General features: G+C 32.5%; 1 protein-coding gene across 1 annotated transcript in view; it reads right to left on the bottom strand.

Annotated features, from left to right (window-relative positions):
* The window catches only part of LOC129915027 (uncharacterized protein DDB_G0271670-like), a 204,469-nt gene that overhangs the window by 92,490 nt on the left and 87,858 nt on the right, over positions 1-24,121 (bottom strand). The window lies entirely within an intron of this gene.

Raw genomic sequence — 24,121 nt, forward strand, 5'->3', positions numbered from 1 at the left:
TATCAAATAGTTATTCAAATCATAATAAATGTGGCAAAAAAAAATTAAAATAAATGCATTTTATATTACGAAAAAGTTTTAAAAACGACATGTTAAAATTTTGTCAATAATTTTTTTTTTCAAAACTATGCGTTCAATTACCATTCTTTCAAAAGCCCTTCATTCAATTAACTTAATTTTAATTTTACAAATATGATTAAGCTTCTAGGTGAAATGAGAACCCTCTTCCCCCCAAAACGGTGCACTATTCAAACAATCACCCTACAAAAAATGTTCTAAATATAACTTTCATCACATTTCTATTCAAAAAACAATGTGTCAATCTGAAACGATGACACGGTATTAAATTCTGCCCCGTCAACGCTGGGACAGGGTCATTGCGATGACACCAAATCCTAAAACCCTGTCAACGCGTCCCAATGGCATTGACAGAGAGATTACACAGTCATCGAAAATAGTCAATGCGTTGACCCAAAAATGTGGGTCAACGCGAGTGTCATCGCACCCGTCAACGCAATGACAGCAGTTTTCGTTGACGATCACACGACGTGACTCTCTTGGGACAGATTGTGACGTCATTTTTACGTCAGAGAGTCAACGCGTTGACCGATTTCGTTGACCGTGTAATCATAGCTTAAATATTGTATTATTAAATGTCAAATGAAAGAAACCCTATGGCGTAAAGTAAAAAAACGACTTTTTTCATTTTTTGCTTCTTTTTTTGTGAATTTTCGTGTAAATTTACTTAAAAATGGTGAATTTTATGGAAATTATCTTATTTTGATATAATCATGCAATAATAAATTGAATAAAAACAAAAAATAATTTTGGCCATGTTTTTGGGAAAATTTACCTGTGTGGGACGGTCTGATGAAAGATGGTTTAACAAGAAATACCAAAAAAAAAATCTCCCTAATATCGCCGAAATTACTAAAGTTATCCTTATACAAAGTAACAGACCTCACTCACTTTTGTATGGTTATTAGAAAGATCAAAATCATTTATGAGTGTCAAAGGACTTGAACGTAATTACTACCAGATCATATTCTAGTTATCCCGATCCTAAGGAAATCGGATATACTCCAAAAAGCTTGTAAATAAGAAAACAAACTGGAGTAAATTTGAAGAATAATATAGAAATTATTTGTAAGTTTAAGTGCAGTTTTTAAAATAATTATTACTAGGATTTTGAAAACAATCATGCGATACGGGTAATATAGGACAAGTTAAGGATTCGTTAAAAAATCAAACTCGAGATAACAATGAGACATGAAATTGCGATGATAGACAATGAAAAAAAAAGTGAGTTCCCATTCGTTTCCAACTTGGTAATAAAGAGAGTTGGGGTATTCTCTAAAAGATAAATTAAAATTTTATTTTTAAGGCCAAAGTTAACGGTACCTTCTATATGACGAAAATACGAAAGCTTGTTTTTTTTTCAAAAACGACTCTAACGATTTTGATTGTAAAAAATCTGTTCAAATTGTAAAATAAGGTCGTTCTTTAAAAATAATAACAAAAATATGTTTGTTGAAACATTGCAAACGGAACTTTACTAGATTCCTGAATTTCTAGAACTGATTTCAAAAAAAGAGTTTGAGTAGCTGTAATATTTAAATTTTCAAAACTAAAACCTATTTTTGGATTTTTTAAAAATACTTCAAATAATTTAAAAAAAATTGTTTTACATTCCTTTCTTTATTAAAAGTATTCTTTTATGCAGTTTTAGATACATTCTAAGTACGTTCCTTTTATTTAAATTTGTAGAATTTCATATACCCCAAATATGCACACTGAACTAATTTTACGAATAGAAGGAAACAAATAAATGGTCTAGGATTAAGCTCGTTGTTGTCATAGAAAAATGTATCTTGGTGACTGCTATTTTGATAGTATCAGAATGATTTAAAATGAATTTCAGTGTTTTCGCACCTTTAGTTTCCAAAACAATTAACCATTGAACTCAAAACTTTCTGAGAATTCAACCAAATACTCGTTACAAAAATCATTCAAGTGACTGAAGGGATTTCTGGCCTTTTGGAATTAAGAGACTCCATTTGTAAATAAACTATCTGCTTCCAAAGTTTTTATTTTAATATCATTCATTCAAAAAATCATTTCTGACTATCTTTTTATTATTTTACGTTTAAAGAATTAGCGCACAACTTTGGCAATCTGAGTCATTTCATCTTTTCAAAGTAGATTCAATTAATGCTTTCGAAAGAAATTTCACCAAGCCAAATGAAGGAGAACCAAAATTTGACTTATCATTAAATAAGCAACCACATGTGTCAAATACGAAATAATGACAACATGACCCGAGAAATTTTGTACATTGAAACTTCGGTGTGAACACCATTTTTCTTCCATTTTGACACTTTCACAAAACGTCAAATTATGTTTAATAATTTTCATAAGATATCTTCTTGAGTGATCAAATAACAACTTTTAACCAAAGAATAAATATGCATAAGCATAAGCACAATAACCAAATTCTTTTACCAAATTCTCATAAAATAACTTGCATGTTCATCAATGCAAGACTGCAAAACAACAACAACAAAAAAATATAAACAAATCGAAATGTCATTCAGTATGAAAATTAACATGACAGCTCCCATTCAGAACCCATGTTCGATTAAACTTATATGTATCAAATCAATGAACCATGGCCAGACACGATTTCAGAATTAAATTAGCATGCGAATTGCAGCAAATTCTTTCGATATCGACAAAGAGCAATATTCACGCCAGCCAGCAGTCGAGCCGCCGCGGCTCAACAGGTGGTAGCTTTTCAAAATATCGAATTCCAAAGCCTCATTCTGTCAATCGACCCGTAAACAAAAAGCTTCAAACCACCAGACAGACCAAAATGAACACAAAAAATATCCAAAACAAAATCAGGAACACTAAATAATTGATATTGGAATCCAAAAAATTATAGGTATGACTCAGGTGAGAGACTCCGGCGGCACTGCGCTCGTTCGGTTTTATGTCATTCGCTTGCACAAGTTTAGTGTGAAACAAGTTGTGACAACCTCCGTTTCTTAGTCCAGCAAGTTAATTCCCTCTCGACGACGATGTCAAGCCAGCGCACTCCATGGTTCATGTAAATTATGCCATTTGTCGCACTTACCCGCTTGCACCCTCTTTTGTGAACGGGCACAGAGTTTGTGCGGGTACCTCCAAAATCCGACAAGTGACATTAAGCGCAAAATAAACAGCTTGCAATGTGTATATAGATTGGATACAGTGAGTGCGATCGCACGGTTTAAAAACTTCAAATCCAAACAACAACGACGGACGACGACAACGGGCACTCTAGCGTGCGTCGGTCGCCTGAACTTCGCATTAACCCACTTCGAGACGCACAACATGGACGAACAACGGCCGGACGAAATGGCCGATCGACATTTCATAACTCAAAAAGCTAGACAACGATCTAAGATCGCAGCGGCGGCGCAGTGCGGCTGCTGCGCGTTTTGAATGTTTGATCAAATTTGAATTTAGAAAAATTATGATCGTTTTTGGCGCAGCGACAGGGGGGGGGGGGCGAACTATAATACAAGCCGCAGGCTTGTTGCACCCAAAAAAAACTGAAGCTGCCGACCAACAAAACCGCAACCAAAACGCGGCACTGGGAGACTGTGAAAATGTACGCGGCGCGTGTGCGCAGTGGCAGCACAACGAAATACAGCGAACTCTATTGCATTGAGTGATCCGTCACATAGAATGCAGTATGAAAACTCAATTTACTAATCCTAGCCAAAGCCAGTTAAATGGAGAAAACAAGTCATCGGTGTTTTTTGGGCTTAGACGATGGATCGAGAGACGAGGTCTTTTTGTTTATTTTCATTTCGGTGGTTTGTGGTAAGTAGCTTTGTCCGATATCCCGGTACATGTTTGCACTACAAGAGTGCGTTTAATTGAAGTTTGGATTAATGTGGAGTGTTATTTCGAGTTTTCTTCTTAAATGTTGAAGAAGTTAAGACAGCAGGGGGCGATTCACTCCTCATGTTCATAGATATGGTCTTGTGACTTATGGGAAGTGAGGTAAGTTTCACTTTTGATTTGTTATAGTCAGTTTAAGAAGGCAGCCCGATTGGTATATATGGATTGTAGTGTGTTTTGATAGGTTTTCAGATTTGGAGAAGTAGGGCGTGGATGTACCTATGATTTATGTTCGGCGCAGCAATTTGTTTTGGCCCATATACGTTTATGTTGTCATGACAGATTGGAGAGTGCAGCTGCTGCTGCAATGCGGCATTATAATAAAATGGAATTTATTGCACCAAATGGGGAAATAAAATAACCAGGTTTTTTTTTCAAATTAGGATTTAGGAGTTCAATTTGAGATCACAATTTTGGGTGTTGTGAAATTTGAAGCCAAACTTTCCATCTGAATTTAAGATAAATGTTGCTGAAATGGGTAGATAAGGCTGACCAGTGTTCACTTATAATGTGTTAATAGCGCCACATCATAACCATCCTAAAGCAAAGCTTAGAATCTTAGGGTCTGTTGCTGAGAGACCACTGATTAACAAAATCTTCAGGACTGCTTCTTAAAAATCCTTTCTGAATTTTGGAAAAAGATACAAAATATCGGGTTCAGAAGCATAAACCTTATTTAAGGCACAAATATGAGCCCATTTCACAGAAGATGCTTTGTAACGTTCATACCGAGAATCATAAATTTCTCTGTTTATTTTATTACGACCTGTATGGAACGGTTCGAAAGGGAAAGGTAATTTTCAATCGAACGAAGAAGGGAATTTTCGAAATGGATGCATTTTTGATTTGAGAACTTGTTTTCAAACTTTATAAAAAGCTTTTGAGATATCAAACGCAATAATCTAACTTTCTTTATAAACGATTTAAAGATTTGTTTCACTTAGCCCTGATTTTTCAATCGTCAGTTAGACTCTATCAAAAGAATAAATGTCAATATAAAAAAAACTTTTATTCCTAGGAATAAACTCTATCTGAGGTTTATCTGACAACTGAAAAATTGGCCCTTAAAAAGTTTTCTTACTTAAAGATATTTCTCTCCTTCTAGACTTTGACTTTGAGGACATATTGACTCTTGTTATCCAGTTTATCTCGTTGAATAAGAAATCTTTTTTTTTTGAAACATGGTGAATCTTAAGGGAAAGGGAGTTACGGGCGATAGAGTTACGAGCGTCAAAGTTACGAGAAACCGAAGTTACGAAAAACTAGAGTTACGAATTCTAAAGTTATGTTAAGCTATGACATGTGATTTTTGGGTTGGCAACAATTGCGAGGAACGATATGGAATTATGGAAATACAAACAAGAGATTAACATTTTTCTCATTGGTCAGAACTAAATGAGTAAAGCGAAAATGGGTGTTATTTAATCTTGTAAAATTTTGATTGGATAGGTCATCCTTATTGCAATTGATGATAAATACTGAAATTCGTTGTCTTTTTAAACTCAATTATTAAATTTTAATATACATCAACTATAGTTGACAATAGCAATTGGGGTGACAATCTTCTAACGAACCAAAAAAAAAAAAAACATAAAATTCTGATAGTTGGGCAGGTACATAAATATGACACAAAAGACCTGCCCATATGGCAAATATATAGGTATATTAGAATTCTTTTTATTAGGTGGGGTTTTTGTTTGATTTTTAACTTATCCTGTGTCAAATAAATAAACAAGGAATGGGGTTGTTTTTTGCATAAAAAGATTAAACCACACCCATTTTCGTTAAAATCTATTAAAATAACCAATGAGAATCGATATTCTCTTATTTATGTTTCCATAATTCCATATCGTTCCTCGCAATTGTTGCCAACCCAAAAATCACATTTCATAGCTTAACATAACTTTAGAAATCGTAACTCTAGTTTTTCGTAACTTCGGTTTCGCGTAACTTTGACGGCCGTAACTCTGTCGCGCGTAACTCTGTTATTCGTAACTCCGTTACCATTTCGAATCTTAACCCTTTCAAACCCAGCGTCACTCTCATGTAACATATATTTAAAAATTCGTAAAAAATATTCCATTTAATAATTTTTAGAGATCTTATGATCTCCTTCTTTTCACATATTATATTATATTATATTATATTTGTATGCCAATCTAGTTATAAACTTAATTGAGGACTAATAGAATTCTTGCCCCGTTTCGTACAGACAAATTTTTTCACAAATTTGAACAGTGAAGGTGTGAATGCCACGTAATCGGAGACCAAATTAAACCTAAGTGTCTTCAATTTGTCAAATATGCACGCCAAAGTCATCGTTCACACTTTTCGGCTCTACCAAATTTGGGTTGTACCAAATAAATGAGTGTTAAACGAACATGTAATATTTTGTTTGTGCATTCAAAGGTTCTCACCAAATTTTTACTTTATCACTTATAAATAGTAACACCACCTTTAAAGTCGGTGACAAGCTTTCACAATTTTTTAAATATGTCACAGGAAGAAATATTAAAAAAAAAAATCGGAAATGACAGCAATTATTCGGACGTGTCTCGGAAAAAAGTAGTGAAAGAAGTAGCCCCCACAACTCGTTGCTTATCATCCGAAATCAAAAATCAAATCTTTAAATAATAGTTTTCCTAAGGTTACCTACGCTTGGACGTTTATTTTACTCTTCTTCAATTTTTCACTCTTTGAAAAACGCGATGTTTAGCAAAAAAAAAAGCTGCTTATTTGTTATTGATAAAAAAAAAATTATTAACACATTTGAAAAAGTTCTCCGTAGTTTAACCTCGTAAATTGTGCACAGAAATAGTGTGCACAGTTTCAAAAGGAACGGTGCAGTAGTTTTCAAGTTGTGAGGGTCACCAACTTTGAAAACGTGAGTTGAGAAGAAAACACTTAAAAGTTTAAAGCTTATAAGTGAACTCATAGCTACGTAAATTTGGCTCCAATTATTTCAGTGACTGAAAGAAGAAAAACTGGAATAATCGAAACGAACCTAAATGTTGAAGCCCAGATAAATATTGGACCCTACAGTGAATCTCTAGGGATTTGTTTCCTTTAGAATATTTATTTTTCTCACGCGAAAAGTATTTTTCGATCGTGAATCTCCCTCGAAATCTATTTCTGGGGAACAAAAAATCGTATTAAGTGACAGCTAAATTAATAAATTTATAGGAAAATTTGTTACAGTTGCTAATAAATTCCGAGGAAAATTTTTCATGATCATTTTCGTTCCTATGTTTGAAACACGGAAAAGATTCCTATAAAATTTTTCATTCACAATAGCCCCCATTTAAGATTATTCACATTGAAAAAAAAAAAAACACAAAAATGAGTTCTTGATTTAAAACTATAAAGTTTACAACTTGTGTCTTATTTAACTACTTCTAAGTAGGTACGGTTTTAGAAAACATAAAGATCTTACAAAATAACACTTAATCTAAAGCCAAACCCAATAGTATAACAGTTAAACACCAACAATAAAATTAACCAGCTTTATTTACCGTCAACTTTAAAGTAGGTACCATCTACAATTTCGATTTGACTATTTATTTAAAGCCTCAACAACATAAATGATGTTCGACTTTCTCAAAATTATATGTCATCCATATCCAATCAATCTACCCACTTAATATCAAATTTAACAACTCCACATCCAAAAAAACTCTATAATGTTTCTTTTTTTATTAAAAAACAACAAACAATAAAAAAAATAAACAAAAAAGTCAAACAATGTATATAAATTATTATGCGGGAATGGCACTCCCATTGACGAAAAATGACACCGTTAATGTTGATTTATTCATTAATAACGCATTTCTGGGTGCAATTATTTTATAAGGTTTGGCGGGGCGTAAATAGAGGCTACATCTATACAACATACAATATATTCCAGTATAAGCATGCATGAGCTATCTTGTTGAGTTGTTTTAAAAAAAATTTCCCTTTGTACAAAAAAAAAAAACTTATTTAATGACATTTTAAGTACAGTGCATCAGTCTTTCTTTTCATTTAATTATGTTTATATGTTTACCACTTTCATTACGTGTTTGTATGCATTTGCAGCGGTCCGCTGTGTGTGTTGTTAGAGGCCCCACAAAACCCTCTACAATAACACTCCTTTCTTCGAAACCAGGTGACAATTTCCATAAAATTTTAAATTACTAACATTTCTCCAATGAAAATGAATGATGTTGATGATGGAGGGCTTGAGAATAGGCGGGCTTTCGTTCGTCTTCCATTCGCGCAGCGCTGTCTTCGTGTTGTTGTGGCGTTATGGCTTTTTATCCGCGCCTTGTTAATTGAAGGGTAACGAAATGACAACATTGACGTCTGGCGTCGCGTCGTGTGCCATAATCAACCAACCAACTAAAGCTCTCTGTTGACTGCAGCGCCATCGCCATCAGCATATTATAACGAAACATCAAGACCTTTTTTTGAATGCAACACAAACGATTTCACAATTTTACCATTGAAGCATTACTTCTATACTCTTCCATTCTAACCTAAAAAAAAACTACGGTCTTTGAGTAGAAGAAGACGAAAAAAACTGACAATACCGCCCCAGCCCAGGTAAATTACACCAAAATTAAGTGGCCGCCTTGTGGAAGGTAGTAAATAAAAACAACAGGCAATTGTAAGAATGAAACACAGAACAAAAAAAAAATTGTAGTAATTGTGAGAGAGTAATTACATTGTGGTGGCTTCATGCACTGCACACAGTCAATGATCTACCATCTCGGACAAAGTATCCAGATACAAAACATCATGTAGAAAGAGGTTTCTTTAAGCTTAAATCAAAAACTCCACCAGAAACGTGTATCCGTTGTGGAAATGAAAAATTATGCAAGAGAAACTTCCTTTATTTCCTACAAAGTCAGCAGAGATATCTATACAACTTTTATGCATTAAAATCTATCGCTCTGGCTAAAAGTGCATTCATTGAGTTCTTTCATTCCATCTCTATTCATCCATCTTTCAAGGAGAATAATGTTTGGAATACTTTGAAACACAGAACAGCACAACAGATCGAGAATGTTAGGTAGGGTTTCAATTCTTGATGGGTGCTCTTGCATTACAAACGGTTTTCAGGGCCTAATTGTTAGCAAGAATTTCAAAGAATAGAATGTAGCTGACTGTGAGGTCGAAAAGGGGCAAATGCCATGATCATCTTTCTCGAAAAACAGTGCGTGAAGAAAGGTTTTAAATAGCTGATTTCAAAAATTCCAAGAGTTTACTCCCCTTCTTCCAATGAATGTGTTTGCCACTGCTAGTTAAAAAAAAGATCAGTATAGAACTTGAGAACCCGTTAGAAATAGACAGGTAGTTAGTCTCAGTAGAAACTGGCAGCTGGGTAGTCAAAACTGGTCGAACTAAGCCTAAATTGACCAAAACTTATGTTTACAAAAATAATTCAGATACGAGAATCTTCAAATGCAAGCTCTGAGGTGTAATATCTCCTGAAAAAACATAGTTAAACAATCAATGCACACCCAAAAACTATCATTGGGTCCACTAATTTCTTTAAAAGACTGCATACTGAAGTTTCTTTAAAATAAATGAGACAAATAAGGTTATTTAAAGTGTTATACTGTTATACAAAGCGTGAACAGTGCACCTTTCTGACATACTGTTCATCATTTTATTCCTCACTTTCGAATGAGACAAGTTATTGAAATAAATCAATCCTTTTATTTTATGACTCCACTTTCTAGTTTTCAGGGCTAACAAAATCGCTGATTGGGGCTGAACGTTGTACACGTGTTGGGGCTTTGACAAAATGATGATTTTGGGTAAAGGAAATTTTTTTTGACAATTCTAAAGATGCCAGGTGAAAGATGAGCGAAAAAAAAATTAGGCGTCTGTGCGGATTTTTTTCCAACACTCTGCGTTTCGAAATATGAATTTTTGAAAAACACCTTGTTTTTTAGCTGTATTTTTGGGTAATTTTTTGGAGAGTTCAAAAAATCTCAAACTTAAATTACATGTAGGTTTTGGCTTTATGCATACTTGTGCAAAAACTTGAAATCGTTTAGTGAGTTTTGACTGAATAACGGAAGAAACAAGTTGGTAAAACACGTTTTTTGACCGTTTTTAACCGATTTTCATCCGTTTTTATTTTTATCTTTTTTTTTTAATAGATACAGGAATAAAGTATATGGAATAAAGATAGACCATGACTACCACTTTATGTGTGCGAAGTTTCAATTATTTTTGTAAACACAATTTTGAGATAACGGTAAAATAAAATTTTAAAATTCAACAGATTATTACATTTGACCAAGAGCAGATAGAAATTTTATTAAACTTTAATGAGCATTCTGATACAATTACCTTTCATTTGGTATATCACACATAACGTTAGACTAACTACAAGCTACACAATGTTAAATCAAGAAACTTGCGAAAAACCTCAAAACACCAGTGGAGATTGTTGTTGTCCCCCGAACAGACACCAGTGTGGGAAGTACCGTAATCTCAGTCTGGAAATTCGACATGGTTGACTTTAAAAATTCTAACTTCTCTTGTAGGCATCTTTAAAATGAGATTGATACGTCATATGAAAGATGAAATAATAAGCTTTTACATGGTATATATTTTTTATAGGTTGTCAAACAAAAAAATTGATTCCATAGCCTGAGAACATTAAATAAATGTTTTTTTGCTTTTTTTAATGAAATTTGATCGAGTTCAAAAAATTCTAGCTATTTTTGTAGATGTCTCATAGACCTGATCGATATATATTTTTTTGAGTTGAGACAATAAGCTTTCAAATGGTATACAATTTTTTATACGTTGTTAGGAAAAAAAATGGAATTAATGACGTGAGAAGATAAAAATTCATGTTTTTTTTTTTTTTTTGATGAAAATGATTGTTTTCAATAAATGGTTTTATTATTTACAAGAAATAATATATATAATATAATTTTTTTTGTAAGCTTTTAAAATAAAAAAAATAATATAATGAGAAAAGAAAAAAGGTATTTTTTTAGCTTTATCTTGTAAATTATGATTGTTTGAAATAAATAGACGCTACAATTGACTCATTTTAAAATCACACAACCTGTTTTCTTAAGACGTTATCACGTAAAATCATCGTCCGTAAACTGGCTTTACAGACAACCTCTTTTTTTTGTAAAGAAACCCCTGATTGCTTACATTGGCCCCACTGATGCCCGGAACTATTGTAAGCGCCTATAATTCTGATCTCCAATTTCAATTCATCACCTCCCTATTCCCACCAACGACGACAATGACAATAACAACAACGAAGACCTAGAGCGACGTCTCCGTCGAAGACCAAGTATAACAAACAAAACAACTGACGACGACTACGAAAGACGCCAAATGCAATAGGTAATTATGTGGTTAGTTCTGAAATTGTGTGCACGATCATTGACTGAATGCAATCCGAGAAATGTAGGTTAATTAAATTCTCAGGCATTACTCATTGTTGTGTTCCTGGATGGATGCATGCACTTCTTTAGGGGTCTGGGCTGAACGCGATCACTCCAAAGCAAACCTAAACTAAAAGAGCTCAACTGTTATACTCTATGATCTATCATTGTTGTTTGGATCTCCTCGTCCTATTCTCGATCGCATCGTCTGTTTTTATTACTCACGTTTTGACTTATTGATCACGTAACGGGTTTGAGGAGAGAGATGTTACACATTTGCTGAGTGAAATTGTCATTGTTCCAAAGTTCCAACTAAAAAGAAGTGTGTTAAAGCATCTCTCAGAACACTGACTTTGCTGGATGTGGAGGTATATCTACGCTTCACCCAGCACACCACACCGATCGAGACAGTGTCTAATTGCAAAGAATATCAAAATACGTAGATGCACACTTCAATGACTTAGGCTAACACATTCATCTAAAAAAAAATGAGCGCGGGTCTAATGACTTTGCTGTGCGCCATTGAGGTAGGTCATTTGTCAGATACATTTTCCCTCTGTCATTCGATCAGTTTTTGTTTTACGGCCGCTGAAATAGTGGATATTAGTCTAACTGTCGCGAGTTGTCATCGAAACGAACGGACATTCAAGGCACACATTAGAATTGTGTGGTGCTAACAGAGACTGTGAACTGAACAATGAAGGAAAAGATGAGTGTGATGAACAGGAAACTTGGTATAATTGAACTGTGTGTGATATCAGTGGAATAGATGTATCTTATGGCAGATCAATGGTTATTGGTTACTCGAACGTGTCACACCACATCTTTGTGTGTTTGATTTGAGTTAGCTCTGTGTGTGGGTTTTTGTTGGAGTCGAGAGTGTGGCTTGTACTGTATTAGGCCAGAATAGAGCATAGAGGTTTTGTGAAAAAAAATTGATCGTGTGGTAATATTATAGACTCTTAATTGGCCTAAGGCGGGGGTATATACAGAAAATGAATGAACGATTATTATGGTTTGATATTGTCAAAGGTTATGGTTTTGCAAGAGCATATATAGAGCTCTGTATTCGATTCATATAAATGATAACAAATGGAACAATGTTGGGAAAGAGATTTTAGTTTTCTGTCCGTTTTGTGTTGTGAATTTATTTTTATGGTCCGGATGCAATTAATTGGAAAATTTATCACAATTATAAGATTGAAAGAGTTTAACTTTGTGTTGAACACAATCCAAGTTATTGGAATGAGGTTGACTTTCAAAAAGGGTTTTCTCGGCGTTGCTCATGAATGGAAAAAGTTTACAAAAATGTATGAACTCAGGATTTTAAATATTGGTAGAAAACTCAAACTGAAGAGAAGAGACACCTCAATAATTTATAACTCGAAGTATCTCATCAATCTTTAGGATCTTGAGATAGAAATTAGTAAAACAATGCAGAGGAATGCTTTATCTTTCAAAGTTGAGACCAAATGATTATTTTATATTGGTTGAAGAACATGATCAGCAAATTTTGTAGAGGAGGGCAATTGAAAAAGCTTCCTGTCATTGAAACCTTAAGAATTTCGATCTTAACTCCAATCTTGAAAACTACTGGTTAATATGCCTTTGTTTTTTTTTTTTTTTTGAGCGCTGTGCAACAAAATAATTAATTTATTGCAACAAAATGTGGTACCCCAGAACCTAAAAACATTTTCTGCCTCTTGCGAGAAATTAACAACTCCTCCAAGAGTATCATTGTCATGAAAAAGTGCATTTTGAAAATAAATTGCACGCACAACAGAATTGTGTTTTTTAGGGAGCGTGTCGGAGTCCCGCTTTTTTAAAATCCCGTTTTTCGAAAATCCCGAAAAAAAAGTTTTAAAATCCCGTCTTCTAAAATACCGATTTTTAAAATCCCGTCTTCTGTAATCCCGCTTATTTAAAATATCGTTTTAATTGCAGAATCGGGATAGTAAAAAACGTGATTACAATAAACGGGATTACAAAAACCGCGATTTTAAAAAGCGGAATTTAAAAAAGCGGGATATTGAACCCAACCCTGTTTTTTAGTACATTTTGCATAAAGACGCCATTATAACTTTCTAAAAAATAATTGTAGTTCCTAAAAGAACACAAAAAATGGCAAGATCTTTTCTGTCGAGGAATTATTGTATTGTGTTAGGTTTTCTCATACCTATTTGTTGTCCAATCGTTAGAAGCGGAGTGTTAATTTAAAGTTTCTATTATAATGCAAAATATAAAAAAACTTGGACTTTTTTGTTTAATGTTTCTTTTAAAGAATTTTTAATTGAAAATTAAATGAAAATATTTACCAAAATGGGAAAATTACCAATATAAGTGTCTCGTTTAATTTTGATAGTTGAACTTTTTGCAAAGCTTACCTAGAATGAAAAAAAAAAAACAAAATTGGTAAGTTTAGAAACTTAAAAAAAAAATTAAAATAATAATACTAACACATTAAAAAAAAATTAAATTTTCACAACATTCTTGAAAGTACACGGAGAACATGCTAAAAACAAATGGACTCCGGTCTTGAAATAAGCAGGCAAGTCATCTTAATTTCTTAATTTAATTTTAATTTCTTGTAGGTACCTAAACAAAGTACCTACGACGAAATTACCAAAAGAAAAGAATCGTTTTGAATTCAGGTGAACATCCTTTTATTCATTTTGTATCTTTTAATTTCAATAAGGATGCACAAAAAAGTTTAAGTTAGGTACCTAAATGAATGCACTTTGATTTTAACAGATTTTAAACAGATCGTATTTATCTTAATAAGAAATCTTTTTATTTTAAGAAGAGAAGCATCATCTTGATTCTAAGTACCTAACTTATTTTTTTCTGTGTTGTTCCTAAATTTCTTTGAAAATGATTAAAATTTCATTGATATTTGGTGTTGTTTTCTATTCATAAAATTTGTTAATTCCTTCATGAAATGCTCAAATAGCAAAATTGCCCTACTATGTAATCACTCGATGAATTAAGCCCTGCATATGAAAATTGTATGCCCCATTTGAACTTATTCACAAATGTGTAGGTAATACCTACCACCGATAGTCATATCACTTATGAAACAAATTGCACAATTGCACCTTTTACATCCGTACAAACCATATTTGGACAATCAAATAAGGATTTCCATTTTCGATAATATTTTTGTATAATATGAATTGGAAACAGTAATAAAAATCCAACTTCTAAACTTTATTGAAAAACAGTGGGACAAAATGATTAAAAAAAAAAAACTTTGATTATCAAAGAAAAATTAAATTATTTTTTGTCTAGGAAGTCTGAAAAATGAAAAATCGTCTCAATGTCTAATACACGTATAAAACCAATTGCAATTGTTTCTCCATCTCGAGCTCTTTACATATTAAAAAAAACATCGTTTTTCCACCCCCAGTTTGGGAGATATTTTTAAAAAAACAAATTTTACATTAAAAAATTCAAAATCCCCTAAAATTCTCAAAAAATATTTTTTTAAAGATTTTATTTTTATAGCCACTTTCATACAAAATATTATTATATTTTTTTTTTTTTTCTAAAATCCCCAAAAATAATTTTTTTTCAAAAATTCAAACTGCAATCGTTTGACTTCCTCAAGAAATTAATACGAATCAAAAATCATCGGATTTCCACCATATGTATAAGAGATAATATTCAAAATACAAAATTTGTTTTAAAAAAATCAAAAGTCCTCAAAATTCGCAAACAAAAACTTTTTTCTAAACATTTTTAAACTCAAACTTAAGCCGTAACAAATTATGCAACCCTGGTCATGTGGCCAAAAGCATACATTTTGACTCTATAACCGTATAATTTTCAGTTAGCAAATGGTCGATGAAGTTCAGATGGACTAAATAGTAAAGTCAGTGATTGCTTAAATTAAAAGAAATTAAGAGAGTCACTGTGGTGTATACGTAACTTTTTTTATAAGCAATAATTTTAGCGCAATCTTAGTCCATTTGTTTACAGAAGACAAGTTGATAAAACTAAGAGGATCTACTTGTGGAAACTTATCATAAATTTAATATGAATTTTTCTTTGACCTCCATATTATTCGTCCCACTGTAAATCCTCATCGTGGGTTGTTCCAGAAAGTGCAAAAAAAAATATCAACTAATGTGAAACACAATTGCAACAAAGTTGCAACTTTTTGCAATGCATATAAGACATTGCTGCGCAGGCGCACTGCTACTAGCTACAACACTCCGCAATATCTAATTCTCCCCAAACCAAAGTCAAAACTCTCACTTTCTCTGCTAAAAAGGGATAGCTTTACGTTTTGGGTTGGCGCAATATTTATCAACATCGCAATAAAAAGGTGTCGGCGGCGGCAGCGGCTATCTTATAGAGAGACGCGAAGCCCAAAACTATTATTTAACAACCAGCAGAAGACAAAATAAACAAACAAAACAGCAGAAAAGTGTGAAAAGCTTTAGTAATCGCCTTAAGTTTGTTGTTGTTGTAGGTTATAGAAAAATAATAAAAAATACAAAAAAAAAATAAAGGTGTTGCGCATGCTCAATGTTAGCGCACACATTTTTCATTTCAAGAGATATCTAATGTTGGCATCTCTTCTTCCTTGTTGGCATAAAATTGTGCGCATTCAAATGTATTTCTCTGCATACAAAATATACTACGTCATCGGGGAAGTGACAATTTATTTTCCAATATTTTTTTTTGTTTTTTCTTAATTGTCAAAAATGAACAAAAAAACTAATGAAATCGAATGCAATCGAAAGCCAATTAATTTGCTTCTTTTTTTGCTTACAAAAGACTGCACCGCACCGGATTATCGGGTTACATTTGCATCTCTATACATGTGAACATCGCGCGACTATACGCGCGCCGCGCGCGGCACCAAACTCAGCGCAAACGCCGCGACAATTTGTCAGCTAAATACACAGCGCCAATGTCTATTGAATTCGACAACTAATTGGCCATTAATCGATTCATAAAATAAAACTATGGGAACAGCAGCAGCTGAGTGCGGTGCCGGTGCGGTGCGGTTGTGCGCTGCTGTTGCAAATGTATAGCCAATAATGTTGCATCATCGAGAAAAGACCGAACCGACACATGGCGCGACATCGTCAACATCGACAACGTCGTCATCCAAGTCATAGCTCTGGCCCGAAAGGTACCCTTCCTATAATCTATCGTTAGTGGGCCAAATATGGACTTAAGAGAGCGCGCGAGCACGCCACTGCATAAACTGTTGGTTGCCCAATTCCCAATAGACGACGGACAGAAAATTGTTTACTCAAAGAAGCTTGGCGGCTTAATCTGCAAGACTGGTTGATTCAACAAAAAATCTATCTTCCCTACACCAAGCCGCACCAATTACCTCCAGCATTAAACACCACGTGAATGATCGATCCTCTTCGGTGGGTTTTGATCGAACGATTATCGTTACACGATTGCCGCTTTGTAGATTGTATATTTTTGTTGTTGATGTATTAACCCAAAATTAGGGTTGCCACATTGTTTAAGAGAGATCTTATCCCAGCAAATTCTGCCGTGGTAATATTTCCAACTCAAAAAAAATTTTGACCCTATGGCTCAGGATCTATATTTTCAAACTTAAACCGGAATTTCCACTACATAAAATTTAAACTACTTAATCAATGATTTACAAACTTGGTCTGGTAACCCTGTTTCTAGTAAACCATGTTGCTTGCGGCTTTAACTTTTAGATTTTATTGAATGAATGAAAAACGGTAACGAAATTAAATTTAACACACGAAACCAACAAAAAAAAAACAAACAAAAAGAGGACAATAACTGCAAAAAGAGTGAAGAACGAAGAAGTGTATGAATGCAAAGAGGGAATTTAAACCATGCCATGATGCCGTGTCTCGTCGCTTCGTCGGCGTCATCGTTAAAAACATAACGAAACGATGAAAACAAAAGGGCATTGGCTTCATTGTTTGTGTTGTGTTGCTCTTGTAAATTTTGAGATGATCTACTTTTGTGTATAGTCTTGGAGGCCTGAACTTCGACATTGACTTCTTAAGTAATAATGCCAAACAGCACTTTGCCAGCTATATACACCTGGAATTTGTAATGTTTTTAACGCTGACACAACGGGTAGATGCAAGATTTTGAAATAATTTTTTGATACTTTGTTGCAGTTGAATGAGCGATTTGTGCATGAAGTAATATTTATTTACTAGGTTTTATGCACTGATAAAGGTTCAAAATGGTCAAAAGCGGTTATTTAGCGCACTCTATCCCGTTCCCATGTACTAGTTGAACAGCATGAATGTCATAGTTTAACATAGGAAATTACGCTTTGTGCATACAGTTCACATCCAGTTAATACACATACTAATAAAGTGGAACAACATATGATCGACCAAAAATTAAAATCAGTCTAATGTCAACTTTCAACAAGACAAATAATCCCGATGCCATAAATTACTAACAATAAGGCTGCTCGCCAATATTGTTAGAGGGCTTATTAATATTGACCTGTTTATTGCCTGTTTCGTCCGTTATTTTGCTAGGAACGAATCATTACTACTCGTAATAAAACTGGAAGGCGAAATAAACCTAAGCAACAAAAACAGAGGACTTCCGAACCAGGACCAAGGAAGATCCAATATGTATTTAGCACCTCCTATTTAGCCATACGAACTTATGATATAATTTAAGACATTCTGAATCAAGGGACACGAAAGTGCCCAGCCAAGTTCTTTAGCAGCTTTTGCACTAAGCAGCTTAGACCATTTTCCATCCCCTCTTACTTCTATACCAAAGACGTCAGAAATTTCAAAATCGCTTCATTTGTGGAGCTAGTTAAAAACACAAAAGCTCAGCTGCTCGAAGAGTAGTTTCTGAGATTACAAAAACTGTAACTGAACGACTGACTGAAGGCAGAACTATAATTGGAGGAAGCAGTCGGAAGCTAATGTCAAAATCCACAACCAAAGCATAACTATTGAAAAAAATAGGTATAAAAGTTGCTACAAATTTAAAACCAATCCTTAGAACTTATTACACTTTTATATTTCAATGCTTTTTGTGCTAGCCTATTTTCAACATAAGAGAACTTGGCTCTTTTTTCATTGTGTTTTGATTGTGATAGGAATTTCAGGATAAATCAACAATTTGCCATTTTGCGTGTTCGGAGCAGGGCTGCCGAAGTCACTACTAAGGGAGTATTTGTACTCCCAATGCGTTCACCGTACTCCCATACTCCCCACTCTTCAATTGTACTCCCCTCAAAAATATTACAAGATTTATTGGATTTATATTATTTAAATTTTAATTTTTGTATCTTATTCTATGTTTCCATTAATTATTCTTAATTATTCTGCATGTTTTCATTAAAAATGCTATAAATACATACATTTCTTTTATGCTGACCTATGCCATTGTCGGTGTGGTTGGTATCTGTATACTTGCAGCAAGCTAAATGAAGATGCTACAAGAAATATAATGTAAAATAAGTTTTTACATTTTTTTCATATTATGTAAATTCCAAAATAAATGACAACTTTCAAAAGAACTTTTGAAAAGTTTTTATTCGTACCTGTTTAATCTTTTTTAAAGAATTTTGTTTTTCACATTAATGAATTTTAAATTATTTATTTAAATTTTTTTTAAGTATTCACCCTAATTCTGATTAACAACTATCAATTGATAGTTGATAAAAATTAAATTTCAATAACTTATTACTTAATAAATAACAATTTTTAAAACAGAGAATGGTTATAAATTAAAATTTTATTGAAAAATTTTATTAAAAAGATTTAAGTTTTCCCATAAATGAAAATTATTCCTATTTCCGTGACCCACTTAGAGGATCATAATGTTGAATTTTTACAAATTTTTTTTTAAATTAAATTAAATGTATTTAAATTTTTCAAGATGTGATAAATTACAGGGAGAAAAAAGACAATTGGAATAATGTAATAATAAATTAAATGTTTTTTTTAAAGGAAACTTCCGTCTTCAAAAAAAAGTGATGAATCTTCCGAATTTCTTGAGCGTATTAATTTAATAAAATTAATTTAGTTTAATAAGAAAACCATTTTTTTAAACCTACTGCAAAATAGGATAATTAATGTGAAGACATTTTAATTTAAAGTGGATTTCCGTTTAAAGAAATGTGTAAGGCAATTAAATACATCACATTTCCTGATTGAGTTTACTTAAATCGCATCAATTAGAGGTGGGATTCTATAAAAATAAATTGTTCAAAACTTAAAATTACACGGAAATCGTTTCCTTTCAGATTTTTAAAGTTTTAAAGGGAAAATTATATAGGAGATAATTCTATAAAAATTAAACTGATCATTAATGATCGGAATTGAGAACATCTTGTTATTTTTTTGTTTTGAGAAATCTGTAAAAATGAGACTCACAATAAGTAAGCAAGCACATAGAATGATTAAGATATTTTTTATGTTAAGTCGAGTTTTTTAAGAATAATAATCTTTTATTAAAATTAATTTTGAATTTAGCAAAATTTTTAAGTACACTTATACTATAAATATATATAATAAAAAATTGAATTTTTTACTTTGCATACTCCTCTTGAACGTGAAATACTCCCCTCAAAACATTTAAAATACTCCTCAATGAAAATTCGAAACGGCAGCCCTGGTTCGGAGTAACCAACATTGACTGGGACCTCTAAAAATAAAATGCACGACTGGGTGGCATGAACTTGCTCTTAGAACTCAAGTTGCAAAAAATTTTAAGACTTCAATTTAACCTACAATTTTGGTAAATGTACATATATAAAAAATGAAAAAACATGAAATTAGTTCTTCAAATGAAAAAAAAATAAATATTTTAAATGAAATTAAGATCCAAGAAAACTGCAGTTTCATTTATTTTGTTAACATTCATTTTTTAGAAAAAAAAATTAAACCGTTAGAGCCGTTATTATAATACTAATTTTGTATACCTACATAATTTTTATGGAAAAAAAAAATTAAAAATAAAATTGATACCTATGCGATTTTAAAGCAACTATCTACTAACCCACACCTAAAACCTTAATTTCAAAAAAATTCAATGTCACGTTTTCGAAATTTTTTTTAAATCCAAAAGATAATTTTTTCAAAATTTTGTCTTTTTTTTCATTGATTTCAAGACAGTTTTCAAATCCACCCACGAAGGACGGTGCTAGAGGAAAGTTGATTCAAGCAACTCACGGAAGTGGAGAAAAACCTTAACCAATTAAGTGCGTTATTAACTTTAGGCTTTTAAGTCGAGGACAAATCAACAATGGACTGTAAATACTGATCAAAACAAATAAGGAAGAAATTTTTAAACTATTTTTAAGTATTTTGATCTCAAAATAAAGCTTAACTAAATCTGACTCAAAAACAAAAAGGAATCTCATCAAAGATTTAGAATGGTTGTCTTCGTGCTTTGTTTACTTCGACTTAACCTAATTTAAATTCATTTGGGAAGTTTCTGCGAAATTATCTCGTAGGTGCTCACTTTTGGCTATAATCACTTTTAAGATTTTTTGAACAAGATTTGTGTTTTCGTAACTCGCCCATCTGATCCGAAATTTTCTTAAAATTCATTGCGTAAACCTCAATATACTCCACGGAAATCAAATTGAAGGTTTTTTTCTTTTTTTTTTTGTTAGTTATTACTGTCCATTTCCACATACAACTTCTTTAGCCAATTTTTAAACCTTTTGGCGATTTATTAGAGTCTACTTTACATAAGTCATTTCCATTTATTCATTCGAAACTCAAAAAACGTTTCAGTTCGTTTCCTAGGAGCTCTAGTTTAAAGCTTGTTAAGCAATTACTATGCCACAACACAAAGAGAGGGCATTTTCGACAAGAATAGTTGTTATTCCCCTCTGCAACAAAACCAAAATGTAATTATATTTACTATGTTATATTATGCTGCATGCAACCTAATGAGTTTAATGAGCCAATTACAATGTTTCGAGTGCCGATGCCGGCCGTGGTCGTCGTACCAATATCCCTAGAATTTGTTCAAGTAATCGAAGTTGAGGTTACCAGAAGACAGCAGAATAACCGCAGAAACAATTTCGACTTGTGAAAATGGTTTAAGAAAAATTTCCCAATTCAATAATAGGTATGAACAAACTACAAACCAGCAGAAAGAGTAGGTAATAGGCGTTAGAAATGAGGAGAAAAACGATCGAAAAAATGCCCTCAAGTATTTCGAGATTGTGTAATATCCCACTTAATGGGGCAAACCGTCAAGTCAAGACTTTGAGTAGTTTGAGTGAGTGAATGACTTCGAACACGCTTTTTTTGTTGTGGGTTGTTGCTGGTTTTTATTTATTTTGTATTGTTGTTTTTGTGTTTTCTTATGCCTAGGGCAATCGGTAAAGGTCAAGGATTAACATGCTTGTACTCTTTTGGTTGAATACCTACTTCGAGAGGAGGAAATATTTGCTTTGGTTTACTTTTTGTGTTTTTTTTGATTTTTTTTTTACTTTGTAATAAGATAAAAACAAGAAGCCGAAAAATATGATCGAAAACTGGTTGCAATCGAGTTAATCTGACAGCAATATCAGCACGAGAGTGCATTTAAGTGTCAGATTTTGCCGAAAAAGGGCTATAAGAGAGACATGGGTGGTGTTGGTTGGTCCGTGAATGGGAAATTAGAGGTTTGGCGCACACAATATATAATGTTGCAGCTTAATGGACAACTTTTCACAGAGGGCATTCACGAGTAATGGGGATTAACATTTGTTTGCCAAAATTGGATTGGGAGAGTGATAACAATCTTTTTCGAGCTGTTAAAGGATATCAATTTCCATGTGATTAAGGTCATTTCATTTTAAAGTCACTTTTTTTTAACTGTCACTTAATTTACTGATGTGATGGTTATTGGGTTAACACCAATATCAACTTTCTCGATCTGTGTGTTGTCCCAGGAATAAAGAGATAAGATATAAGCAGTGAAATTGTGATCCAATTTATTAAAGTATTCAGTTAATTCAATCTTTCAAAACCCAAGTGAAATTAAGAATTTGTCATTATTAATAATAACTCCTAATAGAAAAAGCTTGAACATTATTGTTGATCAAATTATAATCAAGTAAAAACGTAACCAATTTTATCTATCTCATCGAGTTTGGATGTTATTATTTTATTAATGTAGGAATTTCTCAGATAAAATTATATTGTATTCCGAAAAAATATGAAATTGTGGCAGCTGTGTTACGTAACATTTGAAAACAGGCAGCACAATGCAAAAAAAAATTTGTGGGACGAGCCAATAAACGGTCAAAGCCTTTAGTGACTTAAGACTCTCAACTATTTCTATATGCGTGTAATTAGTTTGAGAGAAAGAAGATAATTAAATTTCTGTTAAGTCCAAACGTATTTGGTTGAGATGCACTTAATTTAATTCTCACAAGGGTTTTCATCGGATGTTGAATAGAAAAACATCATTTCCATCATTACTTTTTTTAAAAAGTGTAAATTTAATCTTCAATCTCATAGCACAAAATGACCCTTTCTGACCCTTTTGTACCCAAAAAATTTGAACCGATTTTAATGATTTAAACCGTTTTTTTTTTTTTTCTTAATATTCTCAACCAATTTTTATGAAAATTACTGCGTTGAATTTGTTTATAAATATTAATTAAAAATAAGTGCATGTACCTATGTGTCAAAAAAAAAAACAGTTTGAGTATCATTGGGCTTATGGATTTTAGTTTTTCTTTTCTAAACCAAATATTTCATACATCATTGATATTTTCTAAATATGTATCTTCTACACAAATTTTCAAAAACAAAACACGTTATATCTTTTGATTAACAGCACATGAAAATTTGATTTAACTTTAAAACGCATGCTGATAATATTACCTTTTATTTGATATATCACACAAATCTTAAATTGAAAAACTTGAAAAATGCCTCAAAACACCTAAGGAGAACTGTTGCCGATGACCAGCCACTAGTGTAGGAAGTACCGTAATTTCAGTTTGAAATTTCGACATGGTTGCTTCAAAAAATTCTTACATTTTTTGTAGGCATAGTAAAAATATGATTGAAGCTTCATATAAAAGGTAAAATAAAAAGCTTTCAGATGATATAAAATTTGGGATCGGGTCAAAATTCTGGCTTCAAAATTCTGCTTTTTTTACGAAAATTCTGTTTTTCAAAATTCTGCTTTTTTTCTATTCTGCTTTTCAAAATTCTGCTTTTTAAAATTCAGCTTTTCAAAATTCTGCCAGCATTATACTTGAACAAAAAAAATTCTGCCAATTCTGTTTTTTTTTTATAGCATATGCTCTGACTAAAGAAAAATACATCTCATCAATGTAATTCAACATTGGTACTTTTCTAAATTTTTTTGTTTAAGTGTCGCAAATATTTTTTAAAATGCATAGACTGACTTTCTTTCAAATAAAACCTATAACTTATTGGAGCCGATGTTGTTTGATACAAAATATTCCTTTTCTTATTCAAATTTTTGAATATTCACCTTTATTTGACCAATTAAAAAAATTTGAATTATTTTCGGAAATGTTTAGTATTAAAAACCTTTTTTTAATATTTTCAAATCTATTCATTTATAAAACAAAAATTAATATGCATTCAAAGAATGACAAATTATATAGGTAAGTAATCAAATAAGCAGAAAATTTTTCAAGAAGATGATTTTACAGAGTTTTTTGCAGAATTTTGAAAAACAGAATTTTGAAAAGCAGAATTTTGAAAGCAGAATTTTGTAAAGCAGAATTTTGAAAGCAGAATTTTGACAAAACCCATAAAATTTATTATAAGTTTTCA

The sequence above is a fragment of the Episyrphus balteatus genome, chromosome 3 (genome assembly GCF_945859705.1).
Source record: "Episyrphus balteatus chromosome 3, idEpiBalt1.1, whole genome shotgun sequence".
NCBI classification, from domain to species: Eukaryota; Metazoa; Arthropoda; class Insecta; order Diptera; family Syrphidae; genus Episyrphus; species Episyrphus balteatus.